The 13,063-nt window shown below is 33.3% G+C and overlaps 1 pseudogene; it reads left to right on the forward strand.

The window, feature by feature from the left end:
• The window catches only part of LOC136968300 (uncharacterized), a 33,668-nt pseudogene that overhangs the window by 1,918 nt on the left and 18,687 nt on the right, over window positions 1-13,063 (forward strand).

Consider the following 13,063-nt stretch of genomic DNA (forward strand, 5'->3'; position numbering starts at 1 on the left):
GTATCCGAAATAGGCACAGTTTTATATAGTCGCGACTGAGCACGGAGACGTTAGGACAGTAGGTCGGAGTCGGTGACGACCGGCGATGGCGTTTGTCCGGCAGATGATATGAGACTCCCCTGAGGGAGGAAAGGAGTGTCTTTTATAGCCTTTGGCTGGGAAAATCGGTCACGTGATCGTAGGTGGATGACGATTTGTGTCATAGGTGTTCCCGGGACTAAAAATATATGACGATTTCGGACGTTAACTATAAACTTAGGTTGCAAGACGATCTGGATATAGTTTAAGAACAAAGGATTGTTGACAGTTATATGGCCGGGGACGCATATTTTCTCGTCCAGGGCTGTTTTAGGCAGGATGTTTATATTAGGGGAAAATTCCTAAAACGAATTATTACAAGTTTAATTCTGAGGGAATTCCAGATCTCACATGCATTATAAATATTCAAGTTATGACCTTCAGTTCTGATGTTTTATATATTTTTTTAATTTTTTTTTAAATTTAAAATATCAGCAAATGTTACATCTATTGCTACTGGTAATCATATGTTTATTACAAAAATATGTAATCTTGTTTGATATGAAATGAATAAAGTATATTAGTTCATTATATTTGTTGAAAGCAGAATAAAGTTTAGATTTCAAACAAATGTTTGATATAATGTGCAATAATTTTACAACGAATAAACGTACATGCATAAATGTTATATCAAATTGTACAAATCAATATTCTATGTTGTTCTGGCTCAGTGACAATAAGAATAAAGTAACCAGACAATGTTAATTTTGACAAAAAGTAACAAATTTTCAAGTTTGTATGTCCGTTATCATATATTATTTTTTTTTCTCATAAATTTTTCAAACAAACTTTATTGAAAAATGTTGTATTTAAAACTAACTATATTGATAAATATATGTGATTTTTTTCATATGAATAAAATAATAATTTAATTTTTGGTGAATTTTTAAAATAATATTGTCTGATTCACCTATTTTGCCCTTGGCCGTTTTACAAAATAAACGTAAACAAGGGGGCATGGCAAACAGCAGGCTAAGGGTTAAAACTACTATAATTTCTTATGTGTAACTCGCAGCATCATACACTCTGCAGAGAATTTTTGAAATGCAAATAAAACCTTCACATAACCCCCACTGCTTTCACTTCACTGCATATAACACTATACGTCTTAATTTGCATTTAAAATCACAACATACAATCATTATGCAGTTTAGAAGGTATTGCATCAAGCATTCTGTTTTTGCCCATTTCTTTTGTTTTATTTTCATTAGCAATTTCTTGTAGCTGTAATTATAAAATATGTGAAATGGTTAAAGAGGAATGTTTAAGAGATAAGAGACAGAATTGTCTCTCAAATATTCTGCTTTATCTTTGTCTAACAATTCTGTCTCAACTACATTAAGTATCAAAAGTAGAAAATTTTTTATCATTATTTTATTTCCTACATGGTGTATATACTAGTGCATGTCAGATCAAAGTCAAGATATAACTACAGAAAGCAAATGTTTTATTTATATGCTGTTTATATATGTATCTATGTTTAAAAATCTCCTGACTATATGACATGTTTTGTATAGCAGTCTTTTGTAGAGTGATGTATTTGCTGTTGTGAAGCACTAATATTTTGAGATTTCTGTGTAATCTAGATTGTATGATGTGTGTGCAAATAAGGACTACTAGCACAATGTTCTGAGTATTTACTAATTTTGTCAGTGTATGTATTTTGTAAGTTGTGGCTGTTTTGTTCATCTGTGTCCATGATATATGTGATTTTATTTTGTTTATCAATGAATGTGATGTCTGTTCTGTTGTTTTCTATGACTCTTTGTCATGTATTTGTAATATGGCTCTTGGGTGTGTAATAGTTTGTGTTTGTGTGCAAGTTTTTAAAATATGAGTGAAGATCTACTAAGCTGCTCCAGTTGACTACAAAATCAGTGAAGATCTTTACGATAATCTGTCTCGAGTTGGTTCTTACGACTCGAGAATGTTGTTACGTTGGTTCGTAGAAAAGCACACCTCCACACTCAAATTATACACTATTTACAGTTTATTTACAATAGGTAGAATATACAAGTTTGAAAACATAGTATTTACTAGATAACAACAGGTGGTGTCTTATATAATGGATTAGTTATCCGGAATTACAGAACTTTGAAGAAGCCTAGTCACTTGGGGAGTTTGCTCAACCGGTGGCCATCCTGTCTCTACACTAACCCTTCCCAGAGGAATTTCTAAGAGGAGAACACTCTCTCTACACCCCGCAGACTTCCTAAGTGTCAGAGACTACCACGTATTTGGTCTCTTGCCCCTCTCCCTTTTTCTCTCGCTCGTCTTACTATTTAAAGAGATTTTGGACGACAACTTCCGACCAATTACGATCCTTCCTTTCATCAAAAGCTTCTCAAAAGTCTACTGTTCTCCTGACGAAACAAGCTCACCATAATGTCCGTCACTTGTTTACATTTTTTTCTAGCAAGCTAACATGTGGCAAACACATTGCCCGACCTCATGTAAGTCCAATAAACAAAGACATTGTTGTTTCCCCCTTTGTTTTCCCCATTTACAAATACAACTCCAGTTGGGACCGATTCACAAGGTCATGTCACTTTTGTCCCTACTCTGTTAAAAGCAATCCTTTGCAGTATGAGTATTACATTTGCTATTTGGCTACTTGTTTAAGTAATCAGTTTGTGTTAAAAGCTTTCAACTGGAGTGATGTATTGTATGGTTTCATGCATGATATGACACTTCCTACAAGTGTTATCTTTTAAATGTGCTTCCCCTAATTTCTTGTATTTATGACCTGATCTTATATGACAATCATAAATCTACCCAACAGTTTGATGTAGTTCTGTCAATGTGATCCTGGCTGAGATTGTTAGGTTGCCTACCATGAGCTCCTTCCTAGGCTAAGAGTGTCTGATGGTGTCTACATCTCTCATGTACTGTATCAGATCCAGATAAGTGTTGTGCAAGTTTAATCCTGTATGGTTTTGGCTGCAAGAGTTATTACTTTGTGTAATTGCAATATTTCTAGTTTTCTGTAGAAAAACTTTTTCAATGTGTGAGATATTAATTTTGTTCATAATGGGTTGTGGACAAAGAATTAACACACCCCTGTGAACAAAATATAAGAAGTTTATTTAAAACTACAAAACACATACAAAAGTACTCCACAAGACCCAGGATATCAGCCAGAGGGGATTTCAAACAAACAATAATGCACCCCAACCACTTATCAGGGACTGAAATTTATAACTGTGAGTAAGAAAATCAAACCTGGCATACACAACCATTTTATTAATATAAGTAAGGTTATCTTATGTATTAATACTAAACTAAAATTAAATATTACTACAAAACTTACAGCTAGTACAAAATCAATGGGTACCAGGAGATGGAAACTTACACAATGCCATGAGAACAGTTCTGGACAACAATGATTAGAAACATACTCTAGTTGGAGAGGTATTAGCACCAGAAAAGACACTGCAGATCGCTAATACCCAGCATACAGGTAGAATGTTCTTGTCAATTTCATTTATCTAGCCCTCGATAGCAATCCTATGTTTTTGACTCCCATGTGTCTGCTAAGGATCTGAAAATCATAATGTCAGATGCTTTTCTACAACAACTTTCTTCCTTGGCTCACGGAATTCTTTTCTTCCTAAGAGAGGGAACTCATGTCCAACCTGGCTCGTCTCTCATCCAATGGTCCTCTCTCCTCAAGTACCAAACCAAAAGCTTCTCATCCTTTCACCTGTTTCCTGGGGCTACTTCAAAACCTCAGAGTTGTAGTTATATAAAGAAACAGGAAAAGACAAGCTAATCCAAGACTGAAAATACAGGGGTAGATAACAAGGAAACATACATAAGGAAAAAATATACAAGGCATGCCACCAAAAGTGTCTGTATTTGCTTGCAGTAAATATTTATTTTAACTGTCAGGCCTTTTCTTCTCTCTTTACAAGAAAGAGTCAGAATTTTTATGGATGACTTAGGGTAATACTTGTTATGCTTTGTTAATATTATTTGTGTTTTCCTTTGGAGTTATTCTAGTTCTTTGTCCAATGTATAACTCCAAAAGGATATGTCAGTACTGGGTTGACATATTTAATGCAATAAACACTATTGCTTTAAATGTGTGTTTTGCATTCAGCTGTGTTATTAGTATTTAGTTTATTCTGCTGTTGTACTCATTTGTTAGTCTTTCTTTTGTGTGTGTATGTTCTATGAGTTTGGCTGGTTGGAATCCTAAATATTTGTAGACTGCCCTCCTCATTCATGGATTGGTTTAAGTAGGGGTGTCTAATATCAATTAAAATATGGATTGATATACAGAAAATGGAAGAAAACTAAAGTTGAAAGATGTATGTCTTTGATTGTTTCCAGAAAAATTGTATTGGAAAAATAAATGTAAAGAATTTTTCATGCCTTTAAACATAAATTTGCACATGCCTTTAAATTTAAACAAAGGAAATGCTCTTTACACTCCAAAACCATGTTTTATAATTTTGTTGGCTCTCAAACACAAAAATGTGCTACTACTTAAACACTTGGCTTTTTTCCTCATCTTTATTCAGTTGAATAAAGATACTCAACTGAATAAAGATGAGGAAAAAAGCCAAGTGTTTAAGTAGTAGCACATTTTTGTGTTTGAAAGCAAAAAAAAAAAAAAAAAGGAAATGCTGTTGAATGAGTTCATAGTTGCAATTTAAACTTTGCAGATAACCCACATTATTACATAATACGCATGCACTTTGAAATTGATTCTTAAACACAGATAACCTATTATTATTCTCAAGAAATGTAAATGAATGGGTAAGAACTGAAGACAAGACGTGTGTATGTATGTTGTGTTATCAGGAAAAATGATGGCAGATAAATTTCTGTGGTAAAGAAAGGATTTTCCATGTTTTCTGTAAAACACTATTAGTGACTTTAGATATAAAATCATCAGTTTTTTTTTTAAATTGTAAGTTAAAACTAGCATTTAACCCATTCACATCATCACATGACTTGCACATGCTTTTAAACACAAATGATTTGGGGGTTATTTGTGTGAAATTATGACACTTACATATGTAACTTATCTGTATCTTACCTGTTCTATTTATATATTAGTTTTACACTGCACAAATCTAAGTAATCTAGTTTGAGATTTTTTTTAAAATTTCATTTTATTTATTATTTCATAGCTTTTTCTTGTTATAAACATTATATTATGATGTTTTATTGTTTGTTTGATAAAATTGTAATATATATATTTTTTAAATTCAGGATGTGTTTTCTTAAATCGACCTTTAATAACTATCCTTGAAGAGCTAGGTGTTCAGAGACAAGTATTTCTTAATTTGCAAAACAATATGATTTTAGAATATACAGAAGCATTTTCGAACGAGTTGGAAACTTATAAGCTATTATCAAAGTGTATTAGTTTACAAATTCCATTTGAAGAATTATGGAAGAGTGGAATTGATTTTACACAAGAACCATTCTTTAATTCTCTGTTAATAAGTGTGTTTAAAACAAAAATGGGTAAGTTTTAATCTAAATTTCTAAATAGAGACACATTTATTTCTACAAATTTCTCAAAACAGCTGACTGCTTTCTTGGAGATCAAGATGTAAAAAAAAGACAGAGTGAGAGTGATTGTGCAATATCTCTAGCAGAGTGGAGTTAATCATGAGCCATCAAGTAGATTATAGGTAATATGTTTTACCACATGTGATGTTAGAATCTGAGTTGTGTTTTCTATCATTATTGATACTCTGAGGATGGACTGAAATGCTCAAAAGTGTAATATTTAATAGAAATTTTCTGACTTGATTTCCAAACAAGCAGTTAACTGTACATAGAATTTAATTGATTTTGGAATTTCAAAGTTATCAAATACCTGTTACTTGTAATATAATGTCATTAGCATTAGACTCAAATACATTGCAATATAATACCATCTATAAATTGGGATCACACTGTTAATAAACAGTGTTATCCCAATTTATAAATACTCAATATATGAGAATTTGATGCAATGAATTGCTTTATTTAATCTCTCTTCCCAATTTAGGGAAACAAAATATTAATCAATCACAAGTACAGTGAGAATGAAATTCCTGCATACTTCAATCAGATGACTCAGATTTCAGTCTCTGTTTTCTTTCTTTCATTCACATTATGTCTTTGTTTGATAGTAGTAGTATCATTCATACTAACATGACTGTTTGATTTAGTCAACTTTATTTATATTACAAACTCTTCTGTTGATGATTGCAATTTCATTAATTAAAAAAATTTATTTTATTATATTTTATAAATTTTTTGTTTGCTTATTGTCTTAACTAACTATTGTTTTTTTACCACTAAATAAAGAAATGTCTTATATATATTTACTTCTTTTATATCATACTTCCTTCTCTCATTTCATATTAGTTCCTTTTTATATTATATTAGTGAATAACTCTATCAACGCTTTCATTGAGTTATTTTATTTAGAATCATTGGTTGAATGATGTTTTTATGTTTATGTAACATCCTAGTGTTTTTATGGAACATAGATGATTGAGTTATGCTGGAATGAGGTACAAATTTTGACCTTATTAAATAATGGAAAAGTTTGTTCCTAGACCTTAATTTACAAGATGCTTTCAGGAATAGTATATGCTATAAATCAACATTATGCATATGTCAAATGAATTAATAATTTTCACTTTGACAAATATGATTAAGCTGCAATTTGAAAAAATTGTAGACCTATAAATTCTTACTGTCATCTGTTTCCCTTTCTTTAATCTGGAAAATGATGTTAGATAGATGAAAATTGAGATCAGATATGGAAAGCTTAGGGGCAGGAGGCCCTGGTTAGTTATATATGAACTTCCGGTGTTGACCAGAAGTCACGTGATTTCAATCAAAATTTTCCCCAGAATGGAGTTACATAAATGACTGCATAACACTGTTCTTATCAGGAAAAGTATGATGTACTACTAATTTGAGATTGAGATCATATATTTTTAATTAAATAAATTAAAAACATGATTAAAAATTGCAGCCTAGCATTGTGACAATGTCAGAATAATTTTTGCTCATTTTATAAAGGACGCTTCAATAATTGCTAATACTTATAATGGAGAAGTTGTGCAGTCATTGTAGAAGGGATAATAGGATTGTACTTTTTTGGGAACTCCACAATTAGTCATGATTTCATGCACATGATGGAAAACTATGCAGAGGGACAACCCATTGTTACAAATTTGGCATAACAAGTTATTTCCATGTTAGTGTTAACTTTTTTTTTTTTGAATACCCTACAAATTGAGTAAAATAACTATTATATATCATATTTATATAATATAAAATTATTTAAATTAATTAACTTATTAATAATTATCATTATATCCCACTTTAGAACTTTTGAAGTCAAAAGCCAGAATAGCCATACCACCTAAATTTGGAAGAAACATGTTTGGTGTTGTTGATGAAACTGGAACGTTAGAATATGGAGAAGTGTTTGTTCAGTATTCTGAAGAAATAAGTGATTATGAATCTCCACTTCATATTTTAAAAGGTAATGAATAATATGTTGAGATTTTTTTTCTGAAAATTAATACAGAAAATCCTCATTAGTTCAAAATTCAAGGTACAAACATGATTTTGAATTATCCAAGATTTACATATTTCTGTACAATATGTGAAGTGCTGTGTAACTGATAATTTATTAAGGAAATGGAATACAGCTACATATACAAAATGCTAATTTTGTTAATAATAATATAAATAAACTGCAGGAAAATAGCACATGCCCGGTGAGAACCTCACAGGTTGCCAGATAGATTTTATAAAAAAATAAAACAGAATTCTTGAAATGTAGCCCAAATTATTTTTAAAGTAACACAAAAAGTAGTAAATTGCTCAAATTCAGTAGTGTAAACCACAACAAATATCTCAATCTGCTACTTTTAACCCAATCTTGCAACCCTGAAACCCAACCGTATATTATGAGATAAGAGAAAAAGGGTAGTTGATGGGTAAGGTGACACCTGAAAATGCATTACTGTAAAAACAAAGCCATATTGACCAGATTAGAGTTGTTTGTGGTTTATTATTCTCTTATAGTATAGAGGCACATGAACTTAAATCTGTAGTGAGTATGGTACCGGTAAAGATCGGTCTCACAATTGGTGAGGGAACGCAAGGGTCGTACAAAGAAAACACACACGAATATTATGAAGGAATTATTAAACTTTATATGTATAAAAAAATTGTATAACAAACAAAACACTAATATACTAATTACAAAACTAAAAACTCGCCTAGCCTAATCGTAATATTTACAGAATGTGACACTGATGAGTACATGCTGAACGGACCAAATTTTGTTGAATATTGTTCTATCAGAACAAGATGCTTTACAATGGGAACGGCGTACTATATACTCTTATGGGTTATCCCTCTTATCTCAATTCACTCAGAAACCGTTATTACGCTCGGGGTAGACTTTCCTTGTCAATGCACATGGATTTGCCCAAGACCCTGAGTCCAGCTACTCTCGATCCTTTTTTGCTTACCTCCCTTGTCCAAGCTTACTCACTTCCGTATCAGTCCACTAGCGTGCTTCCACTCTGACCCTGGTGAAGTCCCAAGCCACGAAAAAAGTGCTCCTGCATGTTCGACACTCCCTTTTATATCCCCCCGCCATCCGGGGCCTTTAGCCAGTCACGTGAGGACGTCGCACCCAACCCCAGACCAACGAGTGGTTGCTGAAAACAGAGGTACGTGACAATGTATGGCTCCCAAACAGGGCCGATCCCGATACATGCGAGAAAAATAAAGAAAAAAAAATGTACATATACAAAATAGTGACGGAGCACTACAATCTAAATATATGAGTTAATATACATATTTCACAGTTTGGACAGAATTTTCAATTAGGATTTTCAAAGTAACCATATTTTAAACTTACTGAATTCCTTAAAATGTGAACTAACAGGATTTCATACTTGTTAAATTTCAAATGAGAAGACGACTGATTGGTAACACTAACAATTATTTTATTCAGACACACATACAGAGTAACGACTGGAGACAAAAGAAAGAGAGCTTCGGAGAGCCCGCCAATTCTTTTATACAGAGCTCGTGCGCCCTCTGGTGGCTCGAGCTTTATAATCCTTAACACCACCCCTCAATTTCAAAAGGTTTACATTATGAAATTGCATTAGTTACACAGTCTGATGTCTTGAATATGCCCAGATGTTTTCTAAGACAGATGAATCTCTTTGAACACAATGGTTTAGTAAAAGTATCTGCTATGTTATCACTTGAGGGAACATAGCCTAAACTCAAAAGATTTTTGGCTACTAGGTCTTTAATGAAGTGTGCCCTTATATCGATATGTTTTGACCTTTTGCTATTTTCATAGCTTTCAATCATGCTGATGGCACTTTGATTATCCATGTTCATTACTGTTACAATTTTTCTTCCAGGGTTTAATTCTGATAGTATCCCTTGAAGGTTGATAAGTTCAGCGGCAGTTGCTGCAGATGCTAAATATTCTGACTCTGCTGTAGATAGTGCAACAGATTGTTGTTTTTTGGACGACCAGGATATAAGATTATTATTGTAAAAAATTGCATAACCACTTATGCTTTTCCTGTCATTTTTGTCTCCTGCCCAATCTGCATCTGAAAATGCAATCAGCTTTTCATCTGTGCAAACTGAATAGTTTAAGGTTAGGTCTTTTGTTTGTTTGAGATATCTCAGTATTCTTTTTCCTGCCATCCAAAGTGTTCCAGTAGGTTTATCAAGATGTCTACTCAAGTAGGAAACAGCAAACATAATGTCTGGACGAGTAGTGTGTGCTATGTACAATAAGCTTCCCACTAATTCTCTAAATGGAACTCTCAAAGTTTCTTCTGAAAGATCAGCCTGAAATCCATGTTCCATTGGAGTTATAACACCTTTGCATTCCTTCATTTTGAATTTTATTAAGAGTTTTTCGATAATACTTTCTTGTGATAACGATAGTGTATTTTTATGCATAGTGATGTCTATTCCTAGAAAGTTCTTTGGCTCTCCCATTAATTTTGCACTAAATTCTGTTCTTAAGTTGCTTATTAGCTTATCAGCTTCTCCAAATAACAAAATATCATCTACGAAAACAATCAAATGTATACTATTTCCAATATATAAGCAAAAATCATAGTTTGAACGAGTTAGTCCATTTTTGACGGCAAAGTTATTAAAACACTCATTCCAACATCGAGGTGCTTCTCTCAATCCATATAATGCCTTTTTTAATTTTAAAGCTTTGCTGTTTGTTATTAGACCTTTTGGAGGCTTAATGTATACATCAACTTTCAGTTCACTGTTTAAGAATGCAGTTGGCACATCAAGTTGGGTTATCTTCCAGTTTTCATTAATTGCCTTTGATAGGAGTAATCTAACTGTTGATATTCTTACTACTGGTGCATATGAGTTGTTAAATTCTTCTTCCTGATATCCTTTTGCAACGAGACGTGCTTTCTTTGTCCCATCTGATTTTGTTCGAAATACCCACTTGGTTTCTATTGGATCTTTATCTTTTGGGAGTGTTGTTTCAGTCCAGGTACCAAATTTCAGATGAGCTTCCAGTTCCTTTTCTATGGCATCTTTCCATTCTTTTCCTGACTCAACTGCCTCTTCATAGGTTTCTGGATCTTCAGAATATAAGCAGTATGCGATATGCATTTCGTAATCATTATATTTCTGTGGTAATTTTATAGTTCTTTTTCTTATTTCCTTTTCTTGTGTTTCTTGTTCACGTTGATTTATCTTTTCATGATCACTATTAGTTTTGTTGTCCTCTTCTTTGTCTCTTGCACAGAAGTCATCATCACTTTGAGTTTTGTAGTATATTGGCATAGGAGTTTCATTGAATTTTACATCTCTACCTATTAGGATTTCGTTTTCTTTTGGATCCCAGAGTCTGTATCCTGATCCACTGTATCCTACCATTCTGACTTCCTTGGCACGTGATTCTAACTTTGTAGATTGTGGTAGCTTATATAACCAGGCTTGACAACCGAATACTTTTAGTTTTGATAAATCAACCTTTCCATACCATATTCTTGAAGGAATATTTCCATTGAGTGCTGCTGTAGGGGATCGATTTACCTGATAAGCTGCTGTACGAATTGCCTCTCCCCACAGGTGTTTAGGTAAATCACTGTCTTCAAACATAGTTCTTGCTTTATCCAAGAGTGTCCTGTTCATTCTTTCTGCCAATCCTCCTTGCTGAGGTGTGTAGGCTGTTGTATATTCCATTCTAATTCCTTTGTTTTTGCAGAAGTCTTTCAACATTCTAGAGGAAAATTCACCTCCATTGTCCCATCTAATACGACTTACTCGTTTTTCAAATTGAGCATGTATCTCTCTGACGTAGTTCATTATATTAAGTGCTGCTTCTCCTTTGTTTTTTAAGAGATATACTACAGTAAAATGTGAAAAATCATCTGTTATTGTTTGGAAATATTTTTTGCCATTTATAGTGTTTGGATTTATGGGTCCACATATATCTGTGTGTAACAATTCTCCTATTCTGTGTGATCTGTGTTCAGTCTTTTTGAATGGTAATCTTGTAGCTTTGCCCTTCATGCATGGTCCACAGGGTTGGTTGGGACATGGCAGATTCATTAATTTCAGATCACGGTAGTTTAGGTGGCCTAATCTTCTATGCCATAAGTCATTGGCTTCCGTTTTGAGGCATTGTGTATTATTTCTTACGGTGAACTCTGCAATAAACAAGCTTCCTGTAAGTGGACAGTCCATGTAAAAATCTCTGTGCATTATGACAGCCTTTTTTCTTTCAAAAATAACCCTTTTTCCAGTGTCATTGATTTTCCTTACAGATAACAAGTTGTGTGAAATCTTTGGTACAATAAGAGCAGTCAGAACAATATTTTTATTATTATAAGATAGTTTTATCTTGCCTCTCTTTTGTGCTAGAAGTTTTTCTCCATTTGCTACATTTATGCTTATTGGTTTGGTTAGACTTTCTATATCAGTCATATAGGCAGCCATATTCTCTTGAACTAGGTGTTCTGTTGCTCCTGAATCCAATACAAAATGTATGACACTTTCTTGTCCAATATTTGCATCATGTTCTGTGTCGTTAAATGCCACAAAGGATATTTCCTTTTCATGTGATATCATATTTGCTCTCTCTTCATAATTTCTCTGGTTACTTCCATTATTCTGATAATTGTTTCTCCAATTATTTCTACTTTTATTTCCACCACTTCTCGCTTTCCCTCTGGCACCATGGCCCGAGTGAGTACTATCTCCTCTTTTAGGGCAATTATATTTTAAATGTCGACGATCTCCGCAAATAAAACAACCTTTATTTCCCACTCCTATAAAACAAGGGAGACTTTCAGTCTTCTCTCCATGTTCCGAATTTTTAAATTTAAGTTCAGCATCTAATAGCCTACTTTTTACGAATTCCAAAGTTACGCTAGTCGTCATTGTCTCAAGGGCCGTAATTACAGTATCGTATTTCTGAGGCATAGTTAGAAGAAGGTGGCTTACCTTGTCGCTGTCTTCCATTATTGTGCCGGTTGACTCCAGTTCCCTTATGAGTCCGTCAAATGTTACGAAGTGATTCTGCAAATCATCATCTCCACACTTAAGTGACAATAATTTTCTTCTTATATATAGTTTAGAAAATGTACTTTTTCGTTCGAAGACGTTCGTAAGAGATTTCATCATTTCTTGAGCTGTTTTCGAATCTTTAACGTATTCTAAATGTCTGTCCGTTAGACACTGTATGATTATGCTTCTGGCCTTGGCGTCTCTTTCGATGAATCTTTTCTTTTCTGCCTCAGTTATTCCATTAGTCTCTATTACTTGTTCACCAACAAGATCTTTTACTCCTTTTTCTTCTAAAATAGTTTCTACTCGAAATCTCCAGTTAGAGAAGTTTCCGTCCCGTAATTGCGGTAAGGTGGTCGCCATATTGCTTTCCATTGTCTTGACGTTTAGACTGATTCAAAAAAAATTTCTTTGT

Source organism: Centruroides vittatus, unplaced genomic scaffold (genome assembly GCF_030686945.1).
Source record: "Centruroides vittatus isolate TY-2023 unplaced genomic scaffold, ASM3068694v2 contig_1427, whole genome shotgun sequence".
Taxonomy (NCBI): Eukaryota; Metazoa; Arthropoda; class Arachnida; order Scorpiones; family Buthidae; genus Centruroides; species Centruroides vittatus.